Here is a 12,685-nt window from a genome sequence, read left to right on the forward strand (position 1 = left end):
TTGCTATTGCAAGTAATTGCAGTACTATCTTGAACAGAAATGGTGACAGTGGGCATACTTGTCTTGTCCCTGATCTTAGAGGGAAGGCCCTTAGTTTTTCCCCACTGAGGATGATACTTTCCATAGGTTTGTGGCAGATGGCTTTGAGTATATTGAGGAAGGTTCCTTCTATATCCATTTTGGTGAGAGTTTTCATCATAAACAGGTGCTGGATCTTGCCAAATGCTTTCTCTGCATCTATTGATATGATTATATGGCTTTATCATTTCTTTTTTTGGTATGATGGATTATGTTCATTGATTTCCAAATGTTAAACCATCCTTGCATCCCTGGGATGAATCTGACTTGGTCGTGATGTATGATCTTTTTGATGAGCTGTTGGATTGTATTTGCTAGTATTTTATTGAGGTCATGGTGTATGATCTTTTTGATGAATTGTTGGATTCTATTTGCTAATATTTTGTTGAGGATCTTCACATCCATGTTCATCAGAGATATCACCTGTAGTTTTCTTTTTTGTGTGGTGTCTCTGTTTTCTTTTGGTTATTTGGGTGATATGTACCTCATAGAAACTGTTTGGGAGTGTTTCTCTTTCCTCAACTTCCTAGAAGAGTTTGAAAAGAACTGGCAATAGAACCTCTTTGAATGTTTGAAAGAATTCGCTGGTGAATCGATCTGGACCTGGATTTTTGTTTCTGGGAAGACTTTTGATTACAGTTTCAATTTCCTTGATAGTAATAGATCTATTCATGTATTCCAAGTCATCTTGGTTCAGTCTTGGGAGGTTATAGGAATCCAGGAATTTATCCATTTCTTCTAGATTCTCCTGTTTCGTTTCATGGCACTACAGACTTTCAAAGCAGTCTCTGATGATTTTTAGAATTTCTTTTGTTTCTGTTGTGATGTCCCCCTTTTCATTTGTGATTCGGTTTATTAGGGTTCTCAATCTCTCTTTCTTTGTGAGTTTTGCTAATGGTTTATAGATCTTATTTATTTTCTCAAAGAACCAGCTCTTCGTTTCATTGATCTTTTGGGTTGTTTTTTGGGTTTCCATGTCGTTGATTTCTGCTCAAGTTTCATTATCTCTTTCCTTCTGCCTGGTTTGTGTTCCTTTTGTCGTCCTTTTCTAAGGTCTTGAGCTGTGAGGTCAAGTTCTTTATGTGGGCCCTTTCTTCCTTCCTGAGGTATATTGCAGCACTATAAATTTTCCCCTTAGCAATGGCTTTAGCTGCATCCCACAAGTTCTGGTAGCTTGTGTCTTCATTCTTATTTGTTTCCAGGTACCTTTTGATTTCTTCCTTGATTTTTCTCCCTGACCCACTTATTAAGTTTTTTCACTATATCCCACCATTTTCTTCTGGTTTGGAGGTTTTCCTCTGATAGGTCTGCTGTAAATCTAAGGGGTGCTTCTTTGCATGTGATTTTCCTTTTTTGCATTTTCTGCTTGCATTATTGTGTCCCTATCTGTGGCATCCATCATTCTGACTATATGTTTTAGAGTCTTTTTGTTTGAGTCTCTTTTAGCTGGCACCCTTCAGGTTCCTAGGATCTGAACATCTGCATTCTCCAGCTCTAGGAACTTTTCAGCAATGATTTCCTTAACTGTGAAATTTTCATTGGGGTTGCCTCCCTGTCCTTCTGGGACTCCAACCTACTACAGATCTTAATTCTGCTATTTTTATATAATAATTCGTGAGATTTATACTTCTATACTTTTATACCAAGAAGTCAGAGTGTAAGCATGATGTAAACTAAATAGATATAACCTTAATTTAATCTCTCACCATTCTATTTTAAGTAACTAACAAGAGAAATGTGACAAATCTTTCCAAATTCTAGTTTTCAAAATACTTTTTCATGCTCATCCATCTTTCATTTCTTGAGTGAAAAGGGGACATCAGTGGGGAAAGAAGCTCTATACTCAGGCAAAATCCTGACTATTCACTGGCCCTGCACATGGTCCTTTGAGCACTATCAGGAATCCTAGTAATCTCTGAGCATAGTGTCAGGATCGGACCCTGAACACCTGAGCACCTCAGGGTGTGGCCCCGAATCTATAAATAAATAAATAAATAAGAGGCACTATTTTAAACCATGTGATGTGACAACTACCAGAGGTAAACAATTCTTTTTCTTAAAAAGTAGTCTAAAAGACAATGTTTCTCATATTTATAATAATGAAACAATAAAAAAAAATGTTCACTTTGACCTAATTTTTTCCCCTGTGAGCAATGAGCACAGTAGCTATAAGATAATTGGGTCTTGGTCTGATTTTAGTTTCTAGAAACACAGAATCCCAGATTTTCTAGGAAACTAGACAGAAATTCATGTCAGTACCTTTAAAGGACGATGCTGAGACAGTGTCATGGCACAAGGGCCAAGACATGGCCTTGCACATGACCAATCCTGGTTCAGGGCACAATACCACATGGAATTCCCTGTGCACTACCAGGAGCCACCCCTAAGGACCCCCTCACAAATGAAATACATTAATCAAATGCTTGATTATTTGGATAGATGTGATCGCAGTAGCAGTAGTGGGGGGAGAAGGTCAATGATGAAGTGGAAACATTTTTTTAATTGATAAACTATATTAAATTATTGTAATTAAACTTTCTTTTCAACAATGTAACTATTAATACATTAAAAAATTAAGGTTAGACAATGATAATAGCTAGAGAGAGAAATAGACGACAGAGGGATTGTACATGGGCTTAAGACACTCGCCTTGCACCATAGGTGACACTGGTGCAGTCCCTGCCATTACATATGGGCCCCGAAGCACTGCTAGGGGATCATGAACACAGACTCAGGAGTAAGCCCCAAGTATGGCTGGGTTTGTCCTGAAAAATACAAAAACTTTTTTTAAGTAAAGGAAGAGAAAGAATATCAATTGCAAGGATGGAATTTAAAGTGGCCAGGCAGCTGTGATGTTCAAAATCCCTCCTAATAGAAGTACAAAAAGAGTGTTCTCAGGAGGAATGTGTATACACATCGTATTTAATATAAATTAGATATTATCTTTAACTTTTACTACAAATTCACAAGAAAGTCAAAGTTCTATAGCCATAATTCCCCCAAGCACTTCATGTTGGCAGGTAAGCAGGATTCATTAGTAGTTAGATACTTCATATCTGAATGAGAGAATTTAATATAATTCTGTCCCCCTGTATAATTTCCCCTGTTTATTTCCTCCTGCTTTGTAATGCACACATCTATTAGAACGGAAGAACTCAAAGTTGTCATGCACCTACAATTGTCATCATTTGTAATAGCTTCACACAACTTCGTGTTCTAAAAATCTAATCTACTCCAACTATTCACCCTGTATCTACACCTTTGAACTCCTGAAAATCAGTCAGCATTTTAATGTCTTTTCATACACAGTTTTTTCAAAATCATGAAATAGTTATAGTCACACAATATATGCTATTAAAAATCAAATTTTACAAGAAAATTTAAAGATCAAATTGGTCGTGTTAAATGATTCATGAGTCAATATCCCATCTGGTATCCTGATATTGCAGTTTGCATAAAAAAAGAAGCTTCGGGGGGGGGGGCGGTAGAGATTGTAGTACATAGGGTAAGGCACTTGTCTTGCATGCAATCCTCAGGGATTTGATCCCTGGTACTGCATATGATCCCCATGTAGCATGAGCACTGCTGAGAGTGATTTCTGAGTGCAGTACGAGGAGTAAACCTTGAAAACCAACAAGTTTGACCCTAAAAAATATAGTTGAAGTAGTATGATACTGGAACAAGTTATTGATGAAAAGAAAGAAATATTATTTGAGGAAACACTGCTTTCTTTTTTATCACAGAGCTTCTGGGGTGGATCTTTGACTTACCAATATACATTCAAAGTTTCTTAATTTCTTGGCAATAATACCCAAAGCATTGTACAGATCCAATGCGATCACTATATGGATACCCATGGCATTCTTCAAAGAAATGGAGCAAAACTTCTGGAATTAATATGGAAAAATAAGCCCCCATGAATACCTAAAGCAATTCTTAGGGAAAAGGTGATGGGAGGCATCGCCTCCTCCAACCTCAAACTCTACTACAAAGCAATAATAATTAAAATAGCATGGTACTGGAACAAAGGCAGAGTTGCAGACCACTGGAACAGTGCAGAATATGCTGGCACACAACCTCAAATATATGATCATCTACTCTTTGATAAGGGAGAAGAAGCAAGAAAAGCCTCTTTAAGAAATGGTGCTGGCAAAACTGGACAGCTACATGCAAACAAATGGGCTCAGATCACTATCTAACACCATGTACAAAAGTCAGATCAAAATGGATTAAAGATCTCAACATCAGACCAGAATCCATAAGGTCTATTGAAGACAAGGTTGGCAAAACCCTCCACGACATTGAAGCTAAAGATATCTTCAAAGATGACACACCACTGACCAAGCAAGTGGAAACAGAGATTTAAAAAATAATGGGACTATCTTAAACTAAGAAGCTTCTACACCTCAAAGGCAACAGTGACCAAGTACAAAGATAATCTACAGAATTGGAAAGGATATTCACCCAATAACCATCTGATAAGGTGTTGATGTCAAGGATATACAAGGTACTGGTGGAACTCTACAAGAAGAAAACATCCAAGCCCATCAGAAAATGGGGTGATGAAATGAACAGAAACTTTCTCAAAAAAGATATCCAAGTGGCCAAAAGGTAGATGAAAAAATGCTCTTCATCACTAATCATCAGAGAGGTACAAATTAAAACAACAATGAGATATCATCTCACACAAGAGAGACTGGCCCACATTCAAAAGAACAAAAGTTGGCATGGATATGGGGAGAAAGGGACTTTCCTTCACTGCTGGTGGGAATGCTTACTGGTTCAGCCCTCTTGGAAAACAGTATTGACTATTCTCAAAAAATTAGAAATTGAGCTCTCATTTGACTCAGCAATACCACTTCTGGGAATATATCCTGGAGAGGCAAAAGAGTATTGTAGAAATAACATCTGCACTTGTATGTTCATTGCTGCACTGCTTACAATAGCCAAAGTCTGGGAAAAACTCGAGTGCCCAAGAACAGACTGGTTAAAGAAATTTTGGTACATCTACACAATAGAATACTATGAAACTGTTAGAAAAGATGAAGTCATGAAATTTTCATATAACTGGATCAACTTGAAAAGTATCGTGTTAAGTGAAATGAGTCAGAAAGAAAAGGACAAACTTAGAAAGATTGTACTCATCTCTGGAATATAAGGTAACAAAATAGGAGACTAACACCCAAGAATAGTAGAGATAATGACCAGGAGATTTTCCCCATGGCTTGGAAACTGGACTCACATGCTGGGGGAAAAGGCAGCTCAGATAGAGAAGGGAACACCAAGTAAAAGATGTTTGGAGACCCGCTCATGATGTGAGATGTATGCTGAAAGTACCTCTATTGGAAACCACATCACCCCAAAGAAGAGAGAGAACAAAAATGAATGCCCTGTCACAGAGACGGGGTAGGGGGGATGGAGTGGGGGAGCTGGGAGGACTCCTGGGATAATTGGTGGTGGAGAATGAGCACTGGTGGAGGGATGGGTACTCGATCATTGTATGACTAAAAGTAAAACAAAAAAGTTTGTAAGTATGTAACTGTACCTCACCATGATCCACTAATTAAAAAAATTAAATATTTTGTGATCTCTGAAAAATAAATTAAGAGAAATAAAAACTGCAAAAAAAAAGTTTCTTCTTCTTTTTTTTTTTTTGTTTTTTGGGTCACACCCGGCTGTGCTCAGGGGTTACTCCTGGCTCTGCACTCAGGAATTACTCCTGGCGGTGCTCAGAGGACCAGATGGGATGCTGGGAATCGAACCCGGGTCAGCCACGTGCAAGGCAAACACCGTATCCACTGTGCTATGGCTCCAGCCCTCCAAAAATGTTTCTTCATTTCTTGTGGTTACTCAATAGTTCATTTCTTTTTATTGCTAAATAATGTCCTAATGTCTAATATCATTATCCATTATTCATTATCCATTGAAGTCCATGAATTGATTTAAATTTTTGCAATTATAAGTAAATCTAGTATTCACATTTATGTGTGGGCATAACTTTTTATCATATTTGCATAAAGCTTAGGAGTGTAACTGTTGGATCTTATGGTAAAACTGTTTTGCTTTATAAGAAACTGCCAAAGTCAATGTATACCTTTTCATTCTGATGAGCACTGAAAGAATTATCATTATTCATTATCCTCAGCAGTATCTAGTATTATCAGACTTGTGAATATTGTGCATCTAAGAATTAGATTTTGTTTAATGTTTGTTGTAGCTGTAGCATGTCAGACATTAATATATTCCAATGTTCTTGACTTTGTCTATTATCCCTTAGTTGTGGCACTTACACATGTTTAAGTTACTATGATTGCTGAGGAGTTGTGCTCCTCTTTGTGGTGCTTATGCACGCTGCCTATGGTACAGAAGGGAATAGTTGCAATACCAACGATTGCAGATTACTGCTGGGAAAGCTAGCAGCAGTTGAGACACAGAAGGGCTGAAGGGTGTGTAAAGGAGGTGAAGGTGATTTGAACTCAGCATTATATTCAGTAAAGTAGACACCATGTACTATTTCTCTCCTCTCCTCTCCTCTCCTCTCCTCTCCTCTCCTCTCCTCTCCTCTCCTCTCCCCTCCCCTCCTCTCCCCTCCCCTCCTCTCCCCTCCTCTCCTCTCCCCTCCCCTCCTCTCCTCTCCTCTCCTCTCCTCTCCTCTCCCCTCCTCTCCCCTCCTCTCCCCTCCTCTCCCCTCCCCTCCTCTCCCCTCCCCTCCTCTCCCCTCCCCTCCTCTCCCCTCCCCTCCCCTCCTCTCCCCTCCCCTCCTCTCCCCTCCCCTCCTCTCCCCTCCTCTCCTCTCCTCTCCCCTCCTCTCCCCTCCTCTCCCCTCCTCTCCCCTCCTCTCCCCTCCTCTCCTCTCCTCTCCTCTCCTCTCCTCTCCCCTCCTCTCCCCTCCTCTCCTCTCCTCTCCCCTCCTCTCCTCTCCTCTCCCCTCCTCTCCCCTCCTCTCCTCTCCCCTCCTCTCCTCTCCCCTCCTCTCCTCTCCTCTCCTCTCCTCTCCTCTCCCCTCCCCTCCTCTCCTCTCCTCTCCCCTCCCCTCCTCTCCTCTCCCCTCCTCTCCCCTCCTCTCCTCTCCTCTCCTCTCCCCTCCTCTCCTCTCCTCTCCTCTCCTCTCCTCTCCTCTCCTCTCCTCTCCTCTCCTCTCCTCTCCTCTCCTCTCCTCTCCTCTCCTCTCCTCTCCTCTCCCCTCCCCTCCCCTCCCCTCCCCTCCTCTCCCCTCCTCTCCTCTCCTCTCCTCTCCTCTCCTCTCCTCTCCTCTCCTCTCCTCTCCTCTCCTCTCCTCTCCTCTCCTCTCCTCTCCTCTCCTCTCCCCTCCCCTCCCCTCCCCTCCCCTCCCCTCCCCTCCCCTCCCCTCCTCTCCTCTCCTCTCCTCTCCTCTCCTCTCCTCTCCTCTCATCTCCTCTCCTCTCCTCTCCTCTCCCCTCCTCTCCTCTCCTCTCCTCTCCTCTCCTCTCCTCTCCTCTCCTCTCCTCTCCTCTCCTCTCCTCTCCTCTCCTCTCTTCTCCTCTCCTCTCCTCTCCTCTCCTCTCCTCTCCTCTCCTCTCCTCTCCTCTCCTCTCATCTCCCCTCCCCTCCACAAAATACTCAGCATTGAGTATTTTGTGACTGTCACTAAAGGTTATGTCTCAAAAGGCTGAAGGATCAGAACAAGACCTTGACTACGGTATTTTGGGAATCCAATGCAGCTTTAGTAATTTTGTTGACATTATGAAAATAAAAATATAATGAAATTGGCTAAAGGGTATAAACGTGTCAGAGATTTAAACTTGTCAGAGCACTTGGACAGTAAGATGAGCTTCTCATTCACTATATGGTTGTTTTTCAACCTTTCTACACCTGTGGTCAAGCAACTGTCCTTCCATAGGTAGTGAAAGATCATTAATTCACTTGTATCACTTGATATCTTGTTGCTCATTCATTTGCTTAAGTGGGTGCCAGTAACATCTCCATTTGACCCTGTTGTGTGCTAGTGTAGCCCAATCGGGTCTGCTCACTCCAGGAAAATAAAGAGCCTCAAAACATTTCTTCAGAGTCTGACCATCTTGTAGGTGGGTGCCATACGTTCTTTTGATGTGCAGTGGAATCTAGTCAGTAATGACTCTAGTACAGTGGTCATTTCTAAATCGCATTACATGTCTGGCCCATCTTATTTTTGATGCAAATGAGACGGCATCCCTGATCCTTAATCGTTGATGGAGATCAGAACACTGGATTCCGTCTCTCACTTGAGTGAAACGTAATATTCCAAGCATAGCTCTTTCCATTCCTCTTTGGGAGACCCAAGTAGCATTCTCATCCTGTTTTCATAGGGCTAAGGCCTATGAGGCATATGTTAGTGCAGGAAGAATGGTGGAGTAAAATAGATGTGCCTGGAGCCAGAGATTCTTCTCACTCTTAACAACTTCTTTGACACTCTTGAAGGCATTCCATGCCACTCTCTTCCTGTTAAGCTGGTCAGGTGCCAGATCATTCGTCATGTTGAGGTCTCAGCCTAGTTACACATAACTGCTGCATTTGGATATGTTTGTTACATTGAGAGCAAATGGAATGTTCGAAGTCAGCCAGCATGTGTGCCGATAGACTAATTTTTGGTGTAATTAAAACAATGTCATAGGTGAAGCGGAGGTGGTATAGTTGCGGACCATCTTTCTTCACTCCCATTGCTTCCCATTCCAGTCCTTACATGATGTTCTCGAGGGTGGCACTGAAGAGTTTCGGTGAAATGGTATCACCCTGCCAAACCCCTCTCTTTACGTTGATGATCACTTCCTTGTAGAATGGTGAGATCCTGGTGGTGAATCCGTAATACAGCTCACGGAGGATTCTGATGTACTGAGTTTGAATGCTCTGTTTGGCTAGGGTCTTGATGACAGTTTCAGTCTCAATAGAATCAAAGACCTTCTTTAAATCAATGAAAGTTAGACAGAGCGGTGTCTTGAACTCTAGCAAAACTTCAATAAACTTAGTTACTGTGTGGATATGGCTGATCATGCTGAATCCTTTTCAGAACCCGACTTGCTCTCATGGTTGTCCATTGTCTAGTGTTCTGCCACTCCTATTCAGGAAGACTCAAATGAATAACTTATATATGATGGACAACAGGCAGATTGGGCAATAGTTGCTGATGTCATGGATGTCTTCCTTCTTGTACAATAGAATGGTCCTGCTGGTTTTCCACTGGGACAGAACCTTGCATGTAGCATGTGAAGAGCTGAGCCATTGAATTGATGAGCACTGGTGGCAGATTCTTCAGGAGTTAGGGTCTGAACTTGTCTGGACCAGGTGCTATATGCTTTCTTACCAACGAAGTGGCATATCAGATTTTGAAAGGGAGAAGTTGTGGATAACCTTTTCCATTGCCCTTCTGGAATGGATAGATCCATCAGGGTGTTGAAGGACAGTCATCTTGGTCTTATCATTGGCAAAGGACAAGCAAGTGTTGAGAAACTGTTTCCTGGCTTCTGCCACATCAGCCAACACTGCTGCTCTTCTGTCTTTGAGATCTTCCTTTATCGATTCTCTGCAGCTTTGCAAGCTCAGATGCTAGCTTGTGATTGTCTGAGGCTCATTCACCAAACCACGTTGGTGAATGAGCTTGAGAGTTTCTGAAAAAGGCATCTTTTTGTGGCTTTCTCTCTCTTGTCGTTCCTCGCACAATCATGGAAGTGCACAATTAGTTGATCATATCCCCCGTCAATGTTGTCAGGGACAGCATATTCCCATATTGTCGCAATAGTGCGAAAGAGCTTCCAGTTGGTGGTCATTCTGGGAGTTCTCTTCTTAAACTTTGCAGCCCTTTCTCCCTGCTCCATGAAGTAGAATTTCACACAAAAACAACAGTGCTCTGATCCCATTTGGAATTTTGGGACAACAGCAACATTGGTCAGGCAAGAGCATCGATTGAATATTTTGTGGTCAATTTTGTTGTGGAACTGTCCACCAGGAGACTCCCATGTCCAGTGTTTAGATTCAGCCTTCTGGAACTGTGAGTTACCATGGATGGTCTTGGTCAACATTATGTACTCAGTCTCTCACCCTGTTTGTTCCATTCTAGGCCATCAGTCCCTATGTGAACTTCTTTGGGTAACCTTCTAGGTCCTATCTTGGCATTAAAATCACTGATAAAGATCTTGTAGAAAGTTTCTTCTTCTTTATAGAACTTCTCCAGCTCCATGTAGGACTTCTCAATTTCTTCTTTGTTGTAGTTGGATGTTGGTGCGTAGATGACAAAGATAGAAACTGCTGGCAATTAGCTACATCTATTCAAATGTAAGTGTCTGATTCTGGTTGTTAGGCATTAGAACAAATCAATGGTCATGGCCAACTTTGTGTTGATAAGGACACCGACACCACTGATGCCTGTACTGTCTCATGTTCTGATGAACAGTTCTTCTCCAGTGTTGAAAAAGGCGTAATGTAATTGATGCTTTCTCATCTTGGTCAGTCCAATGATGTTGTACTAGATCTTCTGTGCTTGCTCCATCAGGTCCTTGATGGAAGCTTCTGATGTCAGCATTCATGCGTTAAAAGTGCAGACAGTCATTTTAGTCCTTCTTCACTTTGGCAGCCTTGCTCAGCCCTGAGATTTTAGCAGCCTCTCCTTGCTCATCCTTCTTAACACTGTCATATTGGAGGCTCTTCCAGGTTCAGGGGAATGAGGCCCATTTTTGTAACTGTTTTTGGCATATTGAATACACAGGTAGCTTGCCAGGCTCTGCCATGTGGGTGGCATATAGGAAAGATCATTAATTGCATTATGAAGTTCAAAAGAAGTTCCTCAGTGGTGGAAAGTTAGTGCAAGGGTTAAAGAGCTTGCTACACATGTGGCTGACCCAGGTTAGATCCCTGTAACTACAGACAGTCCCCTGAGCACTAGCAGGAGTGATCACTAAGCACAAAGCCAGGAGTAAGCCATGAGTACTGCCAGGTGTGACCTTAAAATTAAAACAAAAAGATTTTTCTAGGTTAAAACAGTCATTTCTAGAGGAATTTTGGCTATGGCAAAAGCAGTTTCCAAAGGAATTCCTCAGGACAGTATGAAAACATACAGAAAACTAAAGTACTTATAGACATATGACAAGGTTAACTCTGATATTCAATTTAGATCTTACACAGCTTATTAGGCAATTTAAACTGCCAAAGAGATTTGCTGGCATATTTTCCTGGATTGTGTCTTAGACATTCGTGACAAGGAAAGTTACAGTGTGAAAGATCTATGTGAGGTGATGTCAGTAGTTACCTCATAAGAGGCACGGTGATTGACTGAAAATTCAAAGTTTGATAAAAATTTGTAAAGTCTTCTACTGCATGTGATACAAACATTTCTTTTGTTTTTGTCTTTGGGGGGGGCTACACTTATATCTAGTTGTGCTTAAACATTACTCTCAGTTCTGTGCCCAAAGGTTGCTCCCAAGGATAATCGGAAATCAATATCATGCAGTTGATTGAACTGGAACCTCCCACAACACTTTCCACATACTCAACCCATTGAACTGTCTAACTGACACAAATATTACCAGGAAAAGTTGCTCAATGGTCCTCAATAGAGTAGTAACAAATTATTTATAAAGTTAACTTATCTCAGGGCCATCCAGTCCACTTGCTGATTACTGTCCTCTGTAAGCCAATGGTATCCCCTGTGTCTTAGGTGATTTTTGGTAAGAACATACTGACATCTCATACAAAAATATATAAATAAAGCTGATCCCTAGGATGTTGAGTCTACCCCGTTTCTAAAACTCTCTAAAGTATATTTTATGAATATGAGGACATATTTTCCTGTTCTCCCCATAAAATTTGTTCAGGGATGTGTGTGTGTGTTTGTGTGTGTCTGTGGTTTATGTTTTGATTTTCTCAAAAACTTGAGAAAATCAGGTATACAAGATTTTGCCCCAACAGAAATTTACAATCCATTTTTAGCAACAAATAACCGCATAGTTAAATAAAACATTGCAGATCATATTTAGTCTTGGTTCTAGAGAAAGTTGGGGCCCCATGAGACCTGTCCTAACTAGATGTAAAATATGTTGTGCTGTTGGATGTTCGAAGTATACAACCTGAATTTGGATACATTACAACTTTTCTATTTTCCACTCTGTAATTTTTTAAAAACTAAAATGTTCATCAAGAAAATGCTCTCTTTTTATAAAGATGCTTTCTTGCTATAAAGAGAAAGTGGAGCAAGAAGCAAACCACTGACCTATTATAACAGTTTTTTTAAAAAATATTTTTATTATCAAGATCAGTTTTCATTTTTTTGTGAGAGGCAAGAGCATCCAGTAAGTATTTGAAACATTATGTCCCAGGTGTGCTGTTTTGCATCATTAATAAAGTCAATAGGTATTAATTAGAAGTATACACTAAACAATGATCAACAATCACCTGTATCACCTGTTATTCTGTTGCTTATTGATTTGCTTGAGCAGGCACCAGTAATGTCTCCATTCATTGCTAGTGTAGTACAACGACATCTGATTGCTCCAGGAACATGAAGAGCATCAAACTGTTCGTTCAGGGTCTTGACAAAGATGTCCATTCATCTCATAGGGTTTTTTGACATCCTGTGGAATCCAGTCTGTAAGAGATCTAGTCCAGTGGTCATCTGCAAATC

This window comes from Sorex araneus, chromosome 5 (genome assembly GCF_027595985.1).
Source record: "Sorex araneus isolate mSorAra2 chromosome 5, mSorAra2.pri, whole genome shotgun sequence".
Lineage (NCBI taxonomy): Eukaryota > Metazoa > Chordata > Mammalia > Eulipotyphla > Soricidae > Sorex > Sorex araneus.